We start from the raw sequence: 19,435 nt of genomic DNA on the forward strand, positions 1-19,435 counted from the left end.
CTTATTCCTTAGCATCAGATTAAATTTTCTTCCAACTCTCAGAATTATTCAAATTACTCAAATCACATTCTCCCCCTTGTTACTACAAAGCTTGCTTCCTGCAGGCCCTACTTATTCACTGTGTTCTAGAGTAGAACCCCCATGAGGCCCTCTGTGGCACAGTCTTCTGTCCCCTGGCTGTAAGCGTATGTGACTAATAACCAGCCGTCAATCCCATCTGCCCAAGTCAGTGCTGTGTGTTCAGCCATCCCCATCACCTATCGCAGGATTTTTCTCTCGCTAATGGAGCAAAAAGGAAACAAAACACATCTGTCCATAATAAAGTGTTTCATTTTCTTTCTTTTCTCTCATTCATGCATTTATGCATGTATCCATTTATTCACCCAATAAATGCTTAGTTCTATTCATGTGTCTATGCATCTGAAAAATAATTAGTAACTCATCTATGCTGGATAAATTCCTAAAAAAATTTTTCTGAACTATTTCCTCATGTAGCTTTTCTGACTTTTTTACAATTCTACCTTAATTCAGTCCCTATACATTTAAAAAATGTATCTTTTTAAATACACAGACAAGATTAGAGAGAAATGCTAAAAACTCACTAACCTATTGTCTTACTCAATCACATGATAATATGCACTGATTCATTCAATTTATTTTCATTGAACCCCTATGCTTTGCCAAGAATTATTTTAACTCTTAGAGATAGCACAACAAGAAGTAAAACAAACCCAACATAAAACTAAAAGCAAAATAAAATTTAAAAATTCTGTTTTCATGATATCATCAAGGGATGAGACATAGAAAGGAAATAGCAAGCAGACCAAAAAAAAAAAAAGAAACATATAATGCATCACTAGGAAATAAGTTCTCTAAAGAAAAAGAAAATGGGATAAAACGATATGGGGTGAAGCAGAGATAAAACTTGATTTAGGGTAGTCAATAAGTCTTTTGATTAAGTTGTTTTGGGGCTGAACTTTGTAGGTTGTAGGAGAATGATTTTAGTAAATTCATGAAGAAAGAGAATCAAGCCAGCATTTTCAAAAACTGCACACTTGACATGCCAAGAATCAAAGGGGCCAGTATGTCTGGGTCAGAGTGAACCAGTGGCCAGAGTTAGTAGATCATAAGGTCAAATAAAAAAATAATGGTCAGATTACATTGGATGGTGGGAACAGAATTGAGGTCTTTGATCCTAAGAAGTTTGGAAATCCATTACAGGGTTCAAGCAGGGAATTGGAATGAACATATTTACATTTAAGAAGGAACTCTTTGCCTGTTTACAGAGAATAAACTATACAGCAAATAAAGATAAAAGCAGGAAGACAAATGAGGAGACTACTGTATTAGCCCAGGTGGAAGTTGATGGCTACTTGAAATATGATGATAACTGTTGAATTATTTTGATGCAAATGAGGAACTGAGCTGATGAAATATTATTCAGTTTCAGAATTGTATTTAAGAATTTTCACTTTTGAAGGATGTCTGGGTGGCTCAGTGCTTCAGCATCTGCCTTTGGCTCAGGGTGTGATCCTAGGGTCCTGGGGTCCTGGGATCGAGTCCCACATTGGGCTTCCCTCAGGGAACCTGTTTGTCCCTCTGCCTAGGTCTCTGCCTCTCTGTGTGTCTCTCGTGAATAAATAAATAAAATCTTAAAAAAAATTTCCTCTGTCAAAAGCATTAGAGAAATAGAGCTATTATTCAGGCAAATTTCATATATATATATATGTATTTTATGTAATTTATATATATGTAAAATATTTAGTGTTATTTAACAATAAACAAGGGATATGTGATTTAAAAGTGGATGCTTTTGCTTGAAGAAATTGATTTTATTGTAAAAGTGAGTTAAAAATACTATGATGCAAATATTCATGTTTGTTTCAACTGCTGTGAAATTTTAAGAAGCTGCTTAGCATAATTACTGCTTATTATCCCTGAAGGCCTTCCCTATTAAATATTATTAAAATATTCATTGCATTTATTTTCAAATTTATAGAACAAAGTACTATTGTGAAATCTCTTTATATATACATAATAATGATATAAACATTAATAACTGTGAGATGAGCTCAATAGTCAAGAAATTGTCTAGATCATCTATTAGCCTTTAATAGGATATGAGTACAATTGTAGACCAACCTCCTTTAAACAATATACATGAAAAATAAATGGACATTATCATGACCTGGATTTCAATTAATCTACAATTTCTTTTCTTTTTTTTTTTTTTTTTAAGATTTATTTACTCATGAGAGACACAGAGCCAGAGCCAGAGCCAGAGACATAGGCAGAAGGAGATGCAGGCTCTTCACAACAGCCGGATGTAGGACTTGATCCCCGATCCCGAGATCACGACCTGAGCCAAAGGCAGCTGCCCAACCGCTGACCCACCCAGGCATCCTTGATTTATTTTCTGAACAAAGAAAGTTTAGGTTTGAGTATCTTCTTTTGAGATTATATATGTAATATATTTTAGAAAAATATAAATAATACTTTACATAATATGATTCTTAAAGAATATTTTAATAACATAATTTTAATGTTATGATAAACAGTTATTCCCTCATACAACTAGTCTGAAAACACACAGGCTCTGCTCTGTAGGAATTAGCCTATTCATATTAATGTGTGCCTTATAAATGTATCTACAGTATCATAATGGAGTATTTCAAGGCACCTTGGGATTGGAACTAAAATGCTTGCCCTTGGGGGAAAATAAATCTCTAGTGCTTATTTTAGAAAATCCAAAATTTTATATTGCACTCCACAATTGCAAATTGTATTTAAAGTACACATTAGTTGGGGCTCCTGAGTGGCCCAGTTAGTTAGACATCCGACTCTTAATTTCAGCTCTAGTTGTGATACCATGTTCATGAGTTTGAGCCTTGTGTAGGGCTCCATGCCCAGCTTAAGATTCTCTCTCTCCCTCTGCCCCTCTGCACTCACTTTCTCTTAAAAAAAAAAAAAAGTACACAGTAATCAACCACAATGAGATACCACTTCATACCTGTCAGAATGATTAAAATTAACAACATAGGAAACAATAGATGTTAGCAAGGATGCAGAGAAAGGGGAAGCTCTTGCACAATTGGTGGGAATGCAAACTGACGCAACTACTCTAAAAAACAGTTTGGAGAGTCCTCAAAAAGTTAAAAGGAGAACTACTCTACAACCCAGCAATTGCACTATTAGGTATTTACCCAAAGGATACAAAATACTGATTGGAAGGGGCGCATGCACCTGATGTTTATAGCATCATTATAAACAATCCAAATTATGGAAAGAGCCCACATGTCCACTAACTAATGAATCAATAAAGAAGTGTTACTATAAATACAATGGAATATTACTCAGCCATCAAAAATAAAATACTGCCATTTACAGTGATGTGGATGGAGTTAGAGTGTATTATGCTAAACAAAATAAGTCAGTCAGAGAAAAACAAATACTGCATGATTTCCCTCATATGTGGAATTTAAGAAACAAAACAGATGAACATAGGGGAAGAGATAAAAAGAGAGAGAAACATAAAAAACTCTTAATTAGAGAGGACAAACTAAGGGTTACTGGTGGGGAGGTGGGCAGGGTGATGGGCAAAATGGTGATAGGTATTAAGGAGGGCATTTTTTTGCATTGAGTAATGGGTAATCTTTGTAAGTGATGAATCACTAAATTCTACTCCTGAAACCAATATTACACTATATGTTAACTAACTAGAACTTAGATAAAAATTTGAAGAAAAAAACAAGCACAGAGTAAGTTTATCACCAGTAGTAAACTCACATAAGAATCTTTGGACCTAGCAAAGTGTCAGTTAACTGGCACACCAATTTTGATCAGAGTTGACAAATTGTTAATTTAGTCCTTTCCATCTTGACACAGATATCTCCAAAATTTAAAAAAATATTAAATAAAATATATTGAGAGAAAGGTAATAAAAACTCTAGTAGAACAAACTAATATCATATAGTCCTATTTGTGAGAACTTTTAAACATCACTTAAAATGTCACATAAATATGCTGTAGTATTTTACTGTGCATAAATAAAATTTTGTATTAGCTTTTCTTTCTTAAACTGTGATGTTCAAAAGCAAAGAATAAAATTTAATCAAAATTTTAATATTTAAGCAATTGAATATTTAACACTGGATATCCATTACTTTCTTAGTATATGTTGTTAATTTTTCATCTTTTATACTTGAATATCTCATAGTAGAAAATAGAAATAAAACAAAAATAGAGAAAACTAGTTATTTTAATAAAACATAAATAATTTTAGAATTAAAATAGGTAAAGTAATGTTTGGTTGCTATCTTTTACCCAAGTAGATCAATGTTTCTATGGCCCTCCCAACTTCCCACTGCTTTAAAAAATAAAAAAAATTTAAAAAAATGGGTTTCCAAAAAATGAAGAAAAGAACACAAGTACATATTGTTTAGCTTGCTATTCATTATTCTTTAAAGTCTTATATGGACTTTCACAAGCTTCTTCTACAGCATCAACTCCCATTTATCCAATGTTTAAGCACTAAATCCAATGTAAAGTCTTAGGGGAGGCTGGTGACCCTTCACCTGTTGTAAAACTTCTATGCTGGAAAACCGTTGCGCATTTTGCCCGTTGAAATTCTGCTCCTTAAATCCACAAAAATTTTTCTGTTTCTGTGCTCTGAAATGATTATTTTTCTACCTTTAGTAGAACGCTGGTCTTTACATCAGTTTACAATCTATATTCGGTTTGTGTCTGCCTTAATCACTTGTTTTCAATTATAAACTATTTTGAAGTTGATTCTGTACTAAATTTAATCTTTCAGTCATCCTCATAACCTCAATATAATTACTATTGTACAAAACAAATAGTTAAGGTATAGTATGTCTCTTGAATCACACTAGAAGTTGGATATGTCCTTTACCCTAATGACATTTATAATCCTCAAGAGAACCATAATTTTGTAAAAATGTAGTTTCCTGTGTATTGAGTTTAGCATGAAAAAGTAATTCATTAACTTTAAGGCATAGAACAGGAAGCCCTAACACAACTTAGAGTCTACGGGCAAGGAAGGGAAAAGTATATTTAAGCAGAGACTAAGCACTCTTAGAATCGGTTTTGAATTAAATTCCATTGATATTTATGCTCAAGATTTTTTCTTTTAAATATGATATAAATGTTGTTACATTGCATTTATAAACAAAAATGAAAAACTAATAAAATCACTTGTATGCAAAACTATGACCATGGATGATGATCCATATTCAGCATTTCTCTTCTTGCTTATGTATATGTGAGAGTTGTCTTGACTCCAGGTTTGAAGAAATTAAAGACACTACACAAGGAGTGTAAACTAAAAGGTCTGATTTTGAAAATTATTTTCCTGCCTTCCTAAATGTTTACCTGCTATTTTTATTTTGTTCTTTCTTATTGAAGGTGACTTTTTAATAATCTGAATCTCCTCACTGTTTCACTAATATGCTGGGGCGATGTGTTCAGCTTGCAGGAGGCTGCGCTCCTGGCTCTTGGCCATGATTAGTTATGTGGTAGATTTCATAACACACAGTAGTGATGTTAATGTTATAGATGCGAACAAATCTTTGAACCTACACGAGTAGGAAAAGTATAGGTCTGCAATACATTGGACTATATATTTAACTTAATGAAAATTTTGTCACACAAGAAAATAAAGCAAATAAGACAAGTTCTTTGTCTGAAACATTCCATTTTGTAAAAATTGATTAATGTTAACTCGTTGCAAACACTGGAGTTGAGATTCTTTCTATTCTTTTGTATAGTAAAATTATATGAAATTTATAAGCACTGAATCTGTACATTCATACAAACATTAGAATATCTGGCAGTTTTTGTGGTGGTGGTGGTTTTAGCAAATATCAATCTTGTCCTATTCTAGGCATATATGATATAAAGATAAAAGACATAATTTTTGTTTTCTAAGATTTTATATTCTAGTGAGAAAACAAAAACAAATAACCATAATATAGTGAGGTGTTTGTTAAATATTAAGATTCTCTGTAGGAGTAGGGTTTCAGGTACCAAATCCCCAATGGACATAATGTTTGAGATTCCTTTTAAGTAGATTGTATAAAGTGATCTAGGAACCCATGGGAGAAAATCTCAAAGATGAGGAGACCAGAGAGGTCAGCAGTTGTTCTGATCCCAACAAGCCCCTGGTTCCAAGCCAGGGAGCTTAATATCCTGAATCAGATGGAATCATCAATAAATTTTTAAAGTAAGGGGCTTATATGATTGTATTTTGGGACAATTATTAGTGAAACCACCAAGAAGGTGTGACGGTAAATACCAAGGAAGGAGTATTTAGTGCTTCAGTTAAGAAAGTAGTATTTGCAGAAGATATGTTTTTAAGAAATATGTCAGCATTGTATTAAAAGAAAGTGGTCATTATGTAGACAGCCAGGAGTCTGAGGAATACTGAATCATGATGTTGGGTGTACAGAGACATTCAGACAATGACTTATCTAAAAAGGGCTTCTAATTGTCCACTTTGTTGGTGGAGTAGATAGTCACTGGTATCACAAATTTAGGAACTTACAAATTTACTAAATTTTGCTACCTATAAATATTTTTCTCAACTACTTTAGCTCTCAAATTAATAAAACACATGGAATATACCCTACTGTCATTTTACGAACTACACACCTAAAATTTCAGAGATTGTGCATCTTTTGCATGCCACTTTTTAAAAAGGAATTTAAATATGAGAGTCTCCTGTCACTTTCCTTGAGAAACCAAGGTAGTCATTCCTACTATCTTTTTTGCCTGGGAAAAGGAGTCTCACAAATTATAACCCTTGGTGTTCGCCGGAAGCAAAATTCCCTGGGACCTGTTCTTCTGCACTTGTTGTATGATCATCTCAGAATGGAAACTGGATCTTTCATCAGTGCCTCCTGCCTCTCCAGTCTTCCAACAACCAGTAGAATAATAGCCCCCTGTTGATCATCCAATGGTGAGCTGCATAAACGTAAAAGTCTGGAAGGACTGAAGAGCACCTGGTCTAAGTCTGTCAATATCATGAATCATGTGAGAGAAAAAAAAGCTGAGAAATCCAGATCTTTGAAATGAAGGTGTATCCAGACAACACTGTATTTCTTCTGAGTTTATCCTTTCTGACCTTTCTTCATTTCTCCCACGTGCAAGCACAAACTGGAGAAGCCTCTAAGTTTCAGGTTGATTATGCAATTTCCAGACATTAAGAAGAGATATCTTTTCTGCTTTTGTCCATACTGACATCTATGTGATTCTCAGATTTGTTCACCTTTCTGTGTTCTTACTTGCCATATTATCTGTATGTATCTGCATTTCACTGCTTTTATATAAAATCTTCTCATATACACTGAGATTAAAAGCACATGCTTTTTCACTCAAGATTTAAGATAACTTGTCCATCTCTTAACACTGTTGGAAGACAGAAAAAGATCCAATTCAGCTGTTTCATATGCAGCTCTGTTGATGCCTGACCATGTTGGTGAGGCGGGAAAAAAAGCGGGGACTTCTGATTTCTTCAGCTACGGTTGTCTTCTTGCTTCAGAACCATAATGTATGGCATTAAAGTGATGGTTCTTTCTCAGAGTATTTCATTGGCCTCCTACCCTTTTTCCTTTTTTCTAGTTCTCATATAACAATTAGTCACTTGTTAATAAGACAGATCTTAATCTTGTGGTCAAAATGATACAGGAGAATATAAAAACAATTATAAGTTAATATTTCACATTTTTAATGCATAAGGCCAAACCTGTCAACTCATTTTTATTTCTCATCAGACTATAAGTTTATTGAAAAGCCATCTCTCTTTTTTCATTTCTCTGAATGCTCACTTTGTACTTAATATCCCAAAGACCGACCTACAACTAATAAATCATAGAAGTTAGAGAAAGAGTAAATCAACATTAATCAAAGAGTGGAACTGATGATGGGGGAAATATATATATATATATATATATATATATATATATATATATATATCCAAATGTACCCATAGAAATGACTCACAGGTTTCTTATATACCCCAAATCATGCCATCATTCTCTGACAGCTACACTGGTGAACCCACATGGATGGACATTGATATATCCACTCAAACTGTTTCTGCACCTGTGTACCCAAATAACATTTTCTCTCTTCAACAAAACAGATTCCTATGGGTATACCCTGGTCTTGTTGACACGAGAAATATCACTTAAAAGAATCAGTAATTGAAGCATCTCAATTATCCTTTTCTCATTAGCTATTCTCAGGACAGTCTTTTAACCATTACTTTCTCCTTTGCGCTTTTCCTGCTAGTCTAGCAGAGATCTTTTGGCTCATAGTTATTATGACAAATTTCCAAATACCATGAATTGACTTCCTTTCTCTTCCTTCTGTCATTCAACAGAACCATTATCTGGTCTTTCCTTACTTAAAATTTTCTAAAATTATCACTATATTTTGAGTATGAGACACAAAGTCCTTTGTTTTCTTGCTTAGATTAATATGCCACTTATAAATGAACTGGGGTTACAAAAGGTCAGTATAGTTTTAGACTTATGATTCAAGGGGTAGTGTTATATATATATATATATATATATATATATATATATATATTATAGTACAATATAATATATAAATTGTATATATACATATAATATAAAAATTGTAAATATATATATTTTATATGTATGTGTGTGTGTGTGTGTGTGTGTGTGTGTGTGTGTAGCATTGTGCCTTAATAGGAAATTAAATTCTGGAGTTGCATAAATTACAAATTTATTGACTAGGACAATAGGCAATGTCAGTAAAGAGAACAAGAGAGATTTTTAAATTACTTAGTAAATGAACATATCCAGTACAGGCCTTAGAAACATTAAGCAAACAAATAAATTGCACTTTAGTTAAAATTATTGACTATACGTGTCAAAAAATATTATTATTTCATATGAAAAGACTTAAGTAAGCATAATGATCAATCTTGATGATTTTTGTTTTCTGGAAACATTTGGTTTTACTGCTTTATATGCAATTCATAAAATTATGTTGTTTTGTGGTTAACTTCCCCCCACACACACACACATATTTTCTTTCCTCTCTACCAATTCTTTCATTCACACACATAATTACATATTGAAAAATTCCAAGCCATAACTAGTGTAAGATTATTAGAGTATACACATGAGTTTTTTTTAAAAAAATACTCTAGATTGGCCAATTTGTCAAACAGTCACTACTACTTTGCCATTTGCAGATCTCAGCAAAACCATATGCAAATAAGAAATCATCCATTTTCATGAGTAATAACAAAATGCAATGTGATCTCTTAATGTTCACTCCTCCTCATCATCAACTCAATCTTATCCTTAAGTATTTCAAAGTTTGAAAAATAAATTCCTTTTGGATCACAGAACTGACATCACAGGAAAATAACTAAAGTCTGGGGTGGAATAGAAATAAGCCACAGTCAATGCCAAAGCTGGTTTGTAAGCATCATTTTCAGATTTCAACTGCCTGCTATTCTCTAGTAATTGCTTTTTGTGTTTTTGTTTTTTGTTTTTTAATTGAGGCACTGTTCGCAGAGACTGCTATTAAAATGCATAGGTGATATCTAGATGCTTTTTAATATATATTAATTGATTAAACACATACAGAACATTGAAAGCACATATAAATAAAACCTGCTATACTAGTAGGAAAGTTTTTATAACTTCAAAATACTCAATTTGTTTACTCTTTCATTCGTTAACAAAGTTTTGAATAAGTGTATGTGTTTGCCATTGTTCTACACTATGCTGACATCAAAATAAGCCATGAATTCTGTCTTCAAGGAGTTGATAGTCAGCGGAGAGAGACAGACAAAGAGACAGCTGTTCATGATACAAATAAAAATCACAACAAAATAAGCATGGGGAATTTAGCAGATGCTTTCCTTGAGTCAAACATGGTTTGCTTCATCTTTATAACACTCCCTTAATTTAGGTTTGATTCTCATTCTCAGATCACAGAAGAGAAATTGAGGCACAGAGATCTATCTTGCTCAATGTTATATAAGGTCATAAAACAAAACAACAAATGTGAGATTGCAATGCAATTCATGTAAATTTTTTAAATGCATGCACGTACACTATATATGTACATATATGCGTGTACATGTACGTATGTGTATATGTACGCATATGCACGCGTGGTGGCCATGGCATGTATGTAGAACTACCTACTAGGAGAGTCTGTGATGGCTGAAGCTAAGTTAGGAGCTATTCTCTGAAATATCATAAAATAAGAGAGCTAAGGAGGGAAGAGAGTGGGGGAAGTGTTCCCAAGCTGAAGAAACAACATGAAGTTTGAAAATGTCAACCATTTGAAATTATCAGGGTATAGAAATGAACAAATGAAATAAAGGGAGAAGAAAGGAGAAAATTCCACCACAATCAAAACTAAGAGGCTCCATCTGTCAGAGCAAAAAGATGGGATTTTACCTAGAAGAAAATAGGGAGACCTAAGTTGGTTTGTTTCAAGAAGTGACAGTGTCACATTGGTATTTTGTTAAAGTAGACATCTTTTCTGAGATATTTTGAGGGGGCCAAGATGAGATGAAAAGAAAAAAGGAGAGCGTTTTGTATATTGTGGTAGACCTGTTGAGTTGCAATATAATGTACACATGGGAAATGTTAATGGAATAGAGAGAAATGGATGGAATGTGGATAAATTCATAGGTGGATATTGGAAAATGTAATTGAGGATGTATGTTGGGAGAATAGTCATTAAGGATAATTTCTAGGCTTTTCGTTTTGTTCCATGATTCACTGCTAAATTTTCCAATTGAGATTAAAACTAAAAGAGTGATAAACCACATAGGGTTATGAGAGTGATGAATGAAGAATACTTACTTCTGAGATGAAGAATAATGAAAGTAGTGGCACTTCAGGAAAATAAGAAATAACTTACAGGGGAAAAATGGTGACATCATTGTGGGTAAAGGGAATTCGGTGTTTGAACAAACACTGGGAAATGCCATCTTCATTCAAGGAATAGCAAGCAATAATGTCAGAGTAATGGGAAACAGGAATAAGGAAGTGGTGAAGAGAATGCTATAAAGATAATTTGAGGGGCACCTGGATGGCTCCGTCGATTATGCATCTGGATTGGCTCAGGTCATGATTTCAGGGTCAAGCCCCATGTTGGGGTCTCTGCTCAGTGGCAAGTCTGCTTCTCCCTTTCCCTCTGTGATCTCTCTCACTCTCATTATCTCTCAAATAAATAAAATCTTTCAAAAATGATAATTTGAGTAGAATTAATGAAGATTTATCTATCTGGTTAGGGAATGCTTCTATTTAGTTGTGCATTTCAGAGTCTGTATTTTCTAGTTACTAATGTTTAGTCTGGAAACATTTTTCTTTCTTTAAGATTTTATTTATCTATTCATGAGACACACACACACACACACACAAAGAGAGACAGAGAGAGACAGAGACAGAGACACAGGCAGAGGGAGAAGCAGGCTCCATGCAGGGAGCCCGACGTGGGACTCGATCCCAAGACCCTGGGATCAAGCCCTAAGCCAAAGGTAGATGTTCATCCACTAAGCTATCCAGATGCCCTGGAAACATTTTCCTTTTAAGCCTAAAATAGCATAAATAAAGAAAACTTTAAAATAGTTTCCTAGAATGGATAGAGAATTAAGGATAACCCAATAAATTATCGCTAAATATCATTTGAATTCTTTGTGGCAGGTTTAATATTTACCATTGATACAATAAAACACTGAACAATACGCAGTATACAAATTAAAGCAAGTTAGGGTCTAAGAAGCAAACAAGTAAGCAAATTTTTGCTTGTGTATATCTATCTATATCCCTGTGCAAAAGCACAATTTGTGATGGAAAGATACAATGCACACAGTTAAGGAAATGGGCTGTAATGATAGAGAATAACAGAGTGTGGAGGAGCCTTCAGTTCTTCACAAGCGTGGAACCCAATGAGATACATTGTTCACTGATTGCCTCCCTGGGAAGGTGACATTTAAACTGAACAGTGAAGAAGAAGAAGGTTTCACTCACTTGAAGATTAGAGAGAAAAGTAACCTTCAAGCAGCCATAAGGAGGTGCAAAAATCCTAAAGTGGGACAGGGTTTAGTTTGCCTATAGGATAGCAAGCAGGCCACTGAGCTGGAGCACAGGACTAAAGGGTAGTTAAAAAGAGACAAGGTGGAAAAAACGGGCAGAGTAGGGAAGATGTAGACCCTACATGCTATGTAATGATCAAGTTTACCACGTAAGGTAGGAAGGGAAGTTAGGCTCCCAGGAGTAACATCTTAGGCTTGAAAGCATCAACGGGACACATGGGATCTCTACAGATAGGAAGGGCCTAAGAAATCCCCAGATCAAAAAGTGCTCAAAGCAGACATTTTCAACATTGACAGTATCTTTTTACTTTTAAAGTACTATCCTTTTTATTTTTAAAAATTGTTTTCCTTTGTTCTGAAGAATTGCATGTCACATTATCTTCTAAGGTGTCCCTTGTAGTCATTGCTGGCCTCAGACCAGGTGGGCAAGGAAAGATTTAAATGCGTAGCTACAATAAGGATTGTAGGGGAATTGAAGAGCAATGAGCTTCAGCTAAAAAAGAAAAAAAAGAAAAAAGAAAAAAATGAAAAAAAAGAAATAAATGATGGAAACATATCATTGTCACTTCTCGAAATTACTAAGTGGTACTTCTACTAAAACCAAAGATAAATGAACATTATAGATATTGTCATTATTCCCCCAGAGAAATACTTTCTCAAAATATTGTTTTAAAGTTTTGATGGGCTCTGATAAAATTGCCAAAACCTACGTTTCAAAATCAATATATACTCATAATCTAAAATTTAATAATCACATATTCTATTCATCAATTTTCTCTTTGCAAGTGATGAGCCTTTTGCAGTTTAAAACAGCCATAATTAAATCTCACTTCTCTAATGTACATGAAATTCTACTGCTAGGTATGACAGCCAAAGAATAATTTTTTTAAATAGTTTAAATATAATTTTCCTGTGTTTTATTGGAGCTTTAGCCTTGCTAAGATCTTAGTGAAATTTTTCTTTAAATAAAATGGATCATTACGTTAAAAGCATACTTTGCATTGCAAAGACATAATCTTCAGTATATTTTATTCTCATTGATAGCAGTCCTTTTTTGAAGACAACACGCTTCATACATTTTAGTATATTCAATGTGAAAGGTTTATTATGTCTATGTCAGTTAGTTAAAGTTTAATTGTAAGTGTGATTAGATAACAAATTCTATCAAGAAAGCACAGGTGAAGACAAAGAGGAATGTTTTTAGCCATATTTTATTCAAAAATCAGCACTTTTTAATTAGGATATTGGATTAAAGTGCTTTACATTGGTTAAACAGTTTCTTATTAAACAGTATAATAAATACTGGAAATGAGTTTAAGGTTCAATTAGAAGTATTTAGGATATGGATTATCTAAAACAGTTTCGGGATACTCTTCCTTCTAATATTTAAGAATAGAGTATAAAAATTCACCTCGATCTATTTTGTGAACTACCAGGGAGTGCATTCGTTGATTCTATATCAAGTCTTCTCTTTAAGAGGATTTCAGCTTCTTGCACTAAGAGTGTAGGGGTAACCGGTAGCCATCGTTTCTTGCTGGAATTCTAACCTGAACACTTGATTGCCTGATCTTGAGGAAATCACTCATTAAAAAATTTAGAGCAGCTACTGGCAAGGCAATAAATATTAAAATTCTCCTTTGATATTATAATAAATTCTTTGTAGTGATGATTAAAAATAAATTGAATATCACCACGGATTGCCATTATATATTGAAGACCTTACTAAAAACAAATTAGAATTTTATTGCAAAAACCAGCAATCGAATATTCAAACATTATGAAAACACATATAACTTATCTTGAAATTTCTGTTTCTTACATGCATTGAGTACATTTTTTGTATTTAGTACGTGTATTTAATTTTCCTTATGGTCTACTCTCACTCCACTCTTTTGCAGTTACCGTTTTCAAAGAAACAATCAGCCATTGCCCACAAAAGCATGAAGCAAAATTTTGTAGTTGGAATTACTTGACTTATCTATATTAAATTTAAAAGCTACAATGTAAAACAAACACCATGCAAAAAAAAAAAAAAAATTCAGGCAGAGCTTTTTTTTTTTTTTTTTTTTTTTTTTTTTTTTTTTTTTTTTGCAATATATATCAATTTGAAAAACATCAGGTGATCTAGAAGTCAGAATAACAGTTACTGTTTGGAGCAGTGGGTTGTGAATGAAAGGTGGCCCCATAAGACTTCTGGGTTTTAGTTAATTTTTTGTGAGGAGCTGCTGGTTACGGAGATGTGTTCTCTTTGTGAAAATCTATCAACCTGTACTTTTAGGATTTTCTCTATGTACTTATATTAAACAAAATGTTTAAAATTGAAAAAAAATAAAGGTGGAAGTTAAAAAATTTCAACCACTGGGATTGATGTTACATTGTAATTCAGAGAAATAAAAGAATGATTTATAAAGTGTGGGAAACATAGAGCTGTAATGAGGAAAACAAAATTAGAGAGGGAGACAAACCATGAGAGACTCCTAACTCTGGGAAATAAAGAGTTGCAGAAGGGGAGGTGGGCGGGGAGATGGGGTAACTGGGTGCTGGGCACTGAGGAAGACACTTGATGGGATGAGCACCAGGTGTTATATGTTGGCAAATTGAATTTAAATTTAAAAAATGTAAAAAAAATAAAATAATAAAACTATAAAAACAGAAAACATAATGGAAATCTCAAAGAAACAGAAGTATGTTTGTGTGTGTGTGTGTGTGTAAGATAATCAAGTGTTCTATGAAGAAATCCAAGTTTTAGTTTTTACATCATTTACTTTTGCTTTTCTTGACCAATCTACCTCCAAGTGTCTCTGATTTTCATAACGTACTTGGACATCCTTCTGTCCACTTTTCTCCACCCCGACATCATTTCTCAAGTAGGCTGCTGCAGTTGTCTAGGAATTAGAATTGGACATATCTAAGCATAGAAATGTGTCTAGCCATTTCCTTTTTTTGCACCCTGCTGACTCATCCTGAAAACCCAAACAAAATGACCACTACAAAATTAAAGTCTAATCACATGGCTAAAATATATTTAGTCATATTTACAGCTCTTAGCATAAAGCCATAGCCTTTATGATAATGCACAGGTGCTTCTCACATTCCATCCTCTGTTCTATCAGTACTGGCCTTATTTCATCCTCTAGAAGTTACCTCTTTTTACTTTCTTTTTTTTTTAAGATTTTATTTATTTTTTTCATGAGAGACACAGAGAAAGAGGCAGAGACAGAAGCAGGCTCCATGCAGGGATCCCGATGTGGGACTCGATCCGGAGACCCTGGGACCACGACCTGAGCCAAAGGCAGATGCTCAACCACTGAGCCACCCAGGCGTCCCCTCTTTTTACTTTCCATACTGCTTCCTCAGTTTGGATGACTTTCCTACCTTCTCACTTCAAAAGCCTCTACTCTTCACCTAAGAGCTAAATCAATTCCTCACTGGATTATCTTCTTAGTTTTCCTGACTTCTGGGCCAAATCAACAAAAAGAGAACAAACCCTGACAATTTCTAACCTCAAACATGCTATTTTACAGTAGAAAATGGAGAAATAATTGTAGAATGGGCTTTGGGTTCTTTTGCGATAATCATGATTGTTACTGATGTCAAAATATTATTAGTCATCAAAATTCAATGTCTCTGCAGTCATATTGTGAGTTTCCGGGAATTAATGATAATTTAGAGCTAGTCTATGAAATCTCTAGAAAGTTCTGAGCTTTGCTTTCTTCAGTATTCATTCGTTTGTTTATTTTATATGTTTTAGAGAGAGAAAGAGCGTACATGCAGGCAAGCAGGGGGAGGGGCAGAGGGACAGGGAGAGAGAGAGAATCCCCAGCAAACTCCCTGCCCAGTGTGGAGCCTGACATGGGGCTTGATCCTATGACCCAGAGACTGAGGCCTGAGCCAAAATCAAGGACCAGACATTTAACCTATTTAGCCACTCAGGTGCCACCAGTATATAGACAAGTGACTTAGCCAGAGAGCCTTTTATTTAAGACTGTAAGAAATATACACATCAACACTATTTGAGTTGTTACTTACACACCCTCTATTCGAGTATACCTGAGCCCCTGTCTGAACTCATCAATCTTTACTAAGTTATGCTTCATTGACATACAAACCCAAAATCTACGAAATATGCACAACAAAAATGTACTTTATTTTTCTCATATTGCATGTTGGCTTTGACTCTACCTCACCTGTTTTCTTCATTCTGGGCTGCATCTTAAGGAAACAGCCCATTTTGAAACATGTCACTTTTGGGTCAGGATGAAAGAGCTATTACCAAAAACGCATTTCAAAACTTTTACTTAGAAGTGGCAAATATCACTTCTATTACTATATCACTGGCCAAGCCTGTATAGGCTTCTCAAAGGAAGAGACATCTGGGAGAAGGTGTATAGGCAGGGGACCAAGTAGAAGGGAACAGAAAATACATGGACAGAATAAAAGAATCTAACATATCTCTTTCTATAAGCTTTTCATCTCTGCTTTGACTCAATTATGGGAGAGAGTTGGGGAAGGAAATCATGATAGCGTCTACACTTTTACACCATTGTAACACTCACTTGCTAGTCTTGAATTGATGGACTTTTAAAGGGAGGTACAAATGTGGTAGTTTAGACTGTTAATCTGTTTATTTCTAAGGAAACCACATAATCACCAAAAATGATTCTATCACCACCACAGACCCCTTTAAACTGCTGCAGGTCACATTAGCTTCTCCAGCAGACGGACGTGCCAATAAGATTTCCGCAACTTCCTCCTACTTAAAGGATGTATAAAACCTTTAGTAATGAGACTCTTTTCCACACAATTTCAAAAATCATAGTTAAAGGTTATTTGAACCCAAAATACATGATCCAATAATTCCATCTTTCTAAATATTTATACTTCTTTCCTTCAACATAGGATGTGGTACTTGTCATACATATGGGCTTATATTTTGTCCCCCACTCCAACTCCAATTCCTAGGAAGGGCCTGGCCCCTGGGTTGGTCATCTGGAGCTATAAGTAGTCTTTTCTACTTAGGCTGGGGTGTCATATAAATACTAATCTTTATTTTTCAATATGAATTGAAAGTTATTGAGAAAGATTGCTCTTGATGATGTCAGGGCATTTCCACCACCTTTATTTATTTGGACTGTGTTTATTAAAACCAGGCTTGGATTAACCAGTTGAGTTTCTGTGACAACCTACCTTGCCAAATTCTGGCTTTGATGTTTGGTTTTCTCCATCCTGAAGGGGTTAATAGTGCCAGACTTTGTTTCTCCACTGCCATAGAATATTCCTGAATTTAGTTTCTGATTAAGGCTAAGAAATTTGAAGTTTATTTGGGGTGTGTGTATGTGTGTGTGTGTGTGTGTGTGCGTGTGTGTGCGTGTGTGCTTGGTCTTAATTTTTTTCTAGCTTGCAGAACACTTTCAAAAACAGCCACTTCCATTCAGAATTCTTGGATTCTCTCAACAATAGATTTTGCAAGAGCTTGTCTCCATGAGCATTTGATTCCAAATGACCAGCTAATTTCCCAGTCTGCTTGTTAACAGGTGCTTATAAACTTCTGCCTAACCTGAGCCACTTAGTTATTTTTCAGTCTTCCACTTTTCCCTACAGTTTTTGTTTTGTTTTGTTGCCGATAAGCCACTTTTCAATAGCAATTTATCTACCAGGAAGGATTCTAAATTGCAAATGATATGACGTGATCTCAGATTTAAAAAAAAAAAAAGATGCATAGAGAGAATTAATTAAAATCAATTGAAAGTAAATTGAAAAGTCTATTTGGGAAGTGTTGGGGGTAGGAGGTAGTGAACCGAGAAGATTCCAGAGATACAGGCAGTAGCAGCCACAATCAAATCAGTTAGTCAAATAAGATCAATGTATCCACATGATACAGGACTCTACGTATTCACTGAGAGGTGAGGACTTTAACTCATCACCTCCAATTCCCTACATGATGGCTTCAAAAATTCTCCTAAGTTAACAAAGATAAAGAGAAAAAGTGATTTGGCGGTGCCCGTGTTACTTAGCCACACTCTGTCAGCACGGGGTAAAGAACGAGATGATCTGGCCACTTGAGCTTACGGAGACAGAGGCGGCGTAGATATGTTATGACAAGGGACAAACAAACAAACAAAAATCAATCTATAAACGAAAATAAAATAGAAGATTTGGGGTCTTAAAAGCAAAAATATCAAATGTATGCTGAGAAGATTTTTTAAATTAAAGTTTATTTAATATTTTGGTAGAGGAAGCATGTAAAATTCATTGAAATTAGGTTTTCTTAGGGGAAAAAATGTTGAACAGTTGTCAAAGCCAAAATAGTCATTTAAATCAACACTGAGTTTATTAGTTTATTGGGCCAAGAGAGCCCGTGTCACACCGGAATGCATAGAGCAAGTCTTTCTGCATGTGTAGTCTGAAAGGTAGTTATAATGCAGGAAAGAGGAATTTCATTCTAAATAAGGTTGGATTCAGAAAAATACAATTTGACTAGTTATAGAGGGTGATAGAAAAGTCTTTTTTGTGATTGGTCATTATTGGAGCATAATGTCATTTATTTGGGGATGAAGCCAGGCATGGTTGTCCCATAAATGAGTCTTTTAGGTTCAAGCAGACTTGTGGACCTGCATCCCTCTAGGCTTTGTGTATATATACAAGTTTTTTTTTTAAGATGTTATTTATTTATTCATGAGAGATACCCAAAGATAGGCAGAGACACAGGCAGAGGGAGAAGCAGGCTCCATGCAGGAAGCCCGATGTGGGACTCAATCCCAGGACCTCCAGATCATGACCTGAGCCAAAGGCAGACACTCAACTGCTGGGCCACCCAAGTGCCCCTATGTATAAGTTTTAAACAGAACATTTGTTGAATATAACAAATCAATAGAAAACTAACACACACATATCTAGGCTTTTTGTCCTACAATATAGCAAACCATTTTAATAATATTTTTTGCAATCCCATATCTCTTTATTTGTTAAGTTTTTGTGGAACAGATTATATATACAGAAAGTGAGGAGTAGGAGCTCATATTTCAATTATGGAAGCCAGAGTATTATTGAAAAAAAAATTAATGGAGTCTATGTACTCTGAAACGCATTTCATGTTTCTAAATGTGTTTCTGTTAACAATCTTAAAATATGCAGAGTGTTGAAAAGCATTTTTCTGTATTCAAGAGTATGTAGACAAATTGTATTTGTGTTTTCTTCGAACAAAGAGGAGTCTTCTTTTTTAAGTACACTTACTTCTTTGATTGTTCTAAATTCCCTTAGACGATTCCTCTTCATTAAGCAGGTTCATTACTTTTAATTTCAGAGATAGTGAACAAT

Source organism: Vulpes lagopus, chromosome 3 (assembly GCF_018345385.1).
Source record: "Vulpes lagopus strain Blue_001 chromosome 3, ASM1834538v1, whole genome shotgun sequence".
Lineage (NCBI taxonomy): Eukaryota > Metazoa > Chordata > Mammalia > Carnivora > Canidae > Vulpes > Vulpes lagopus.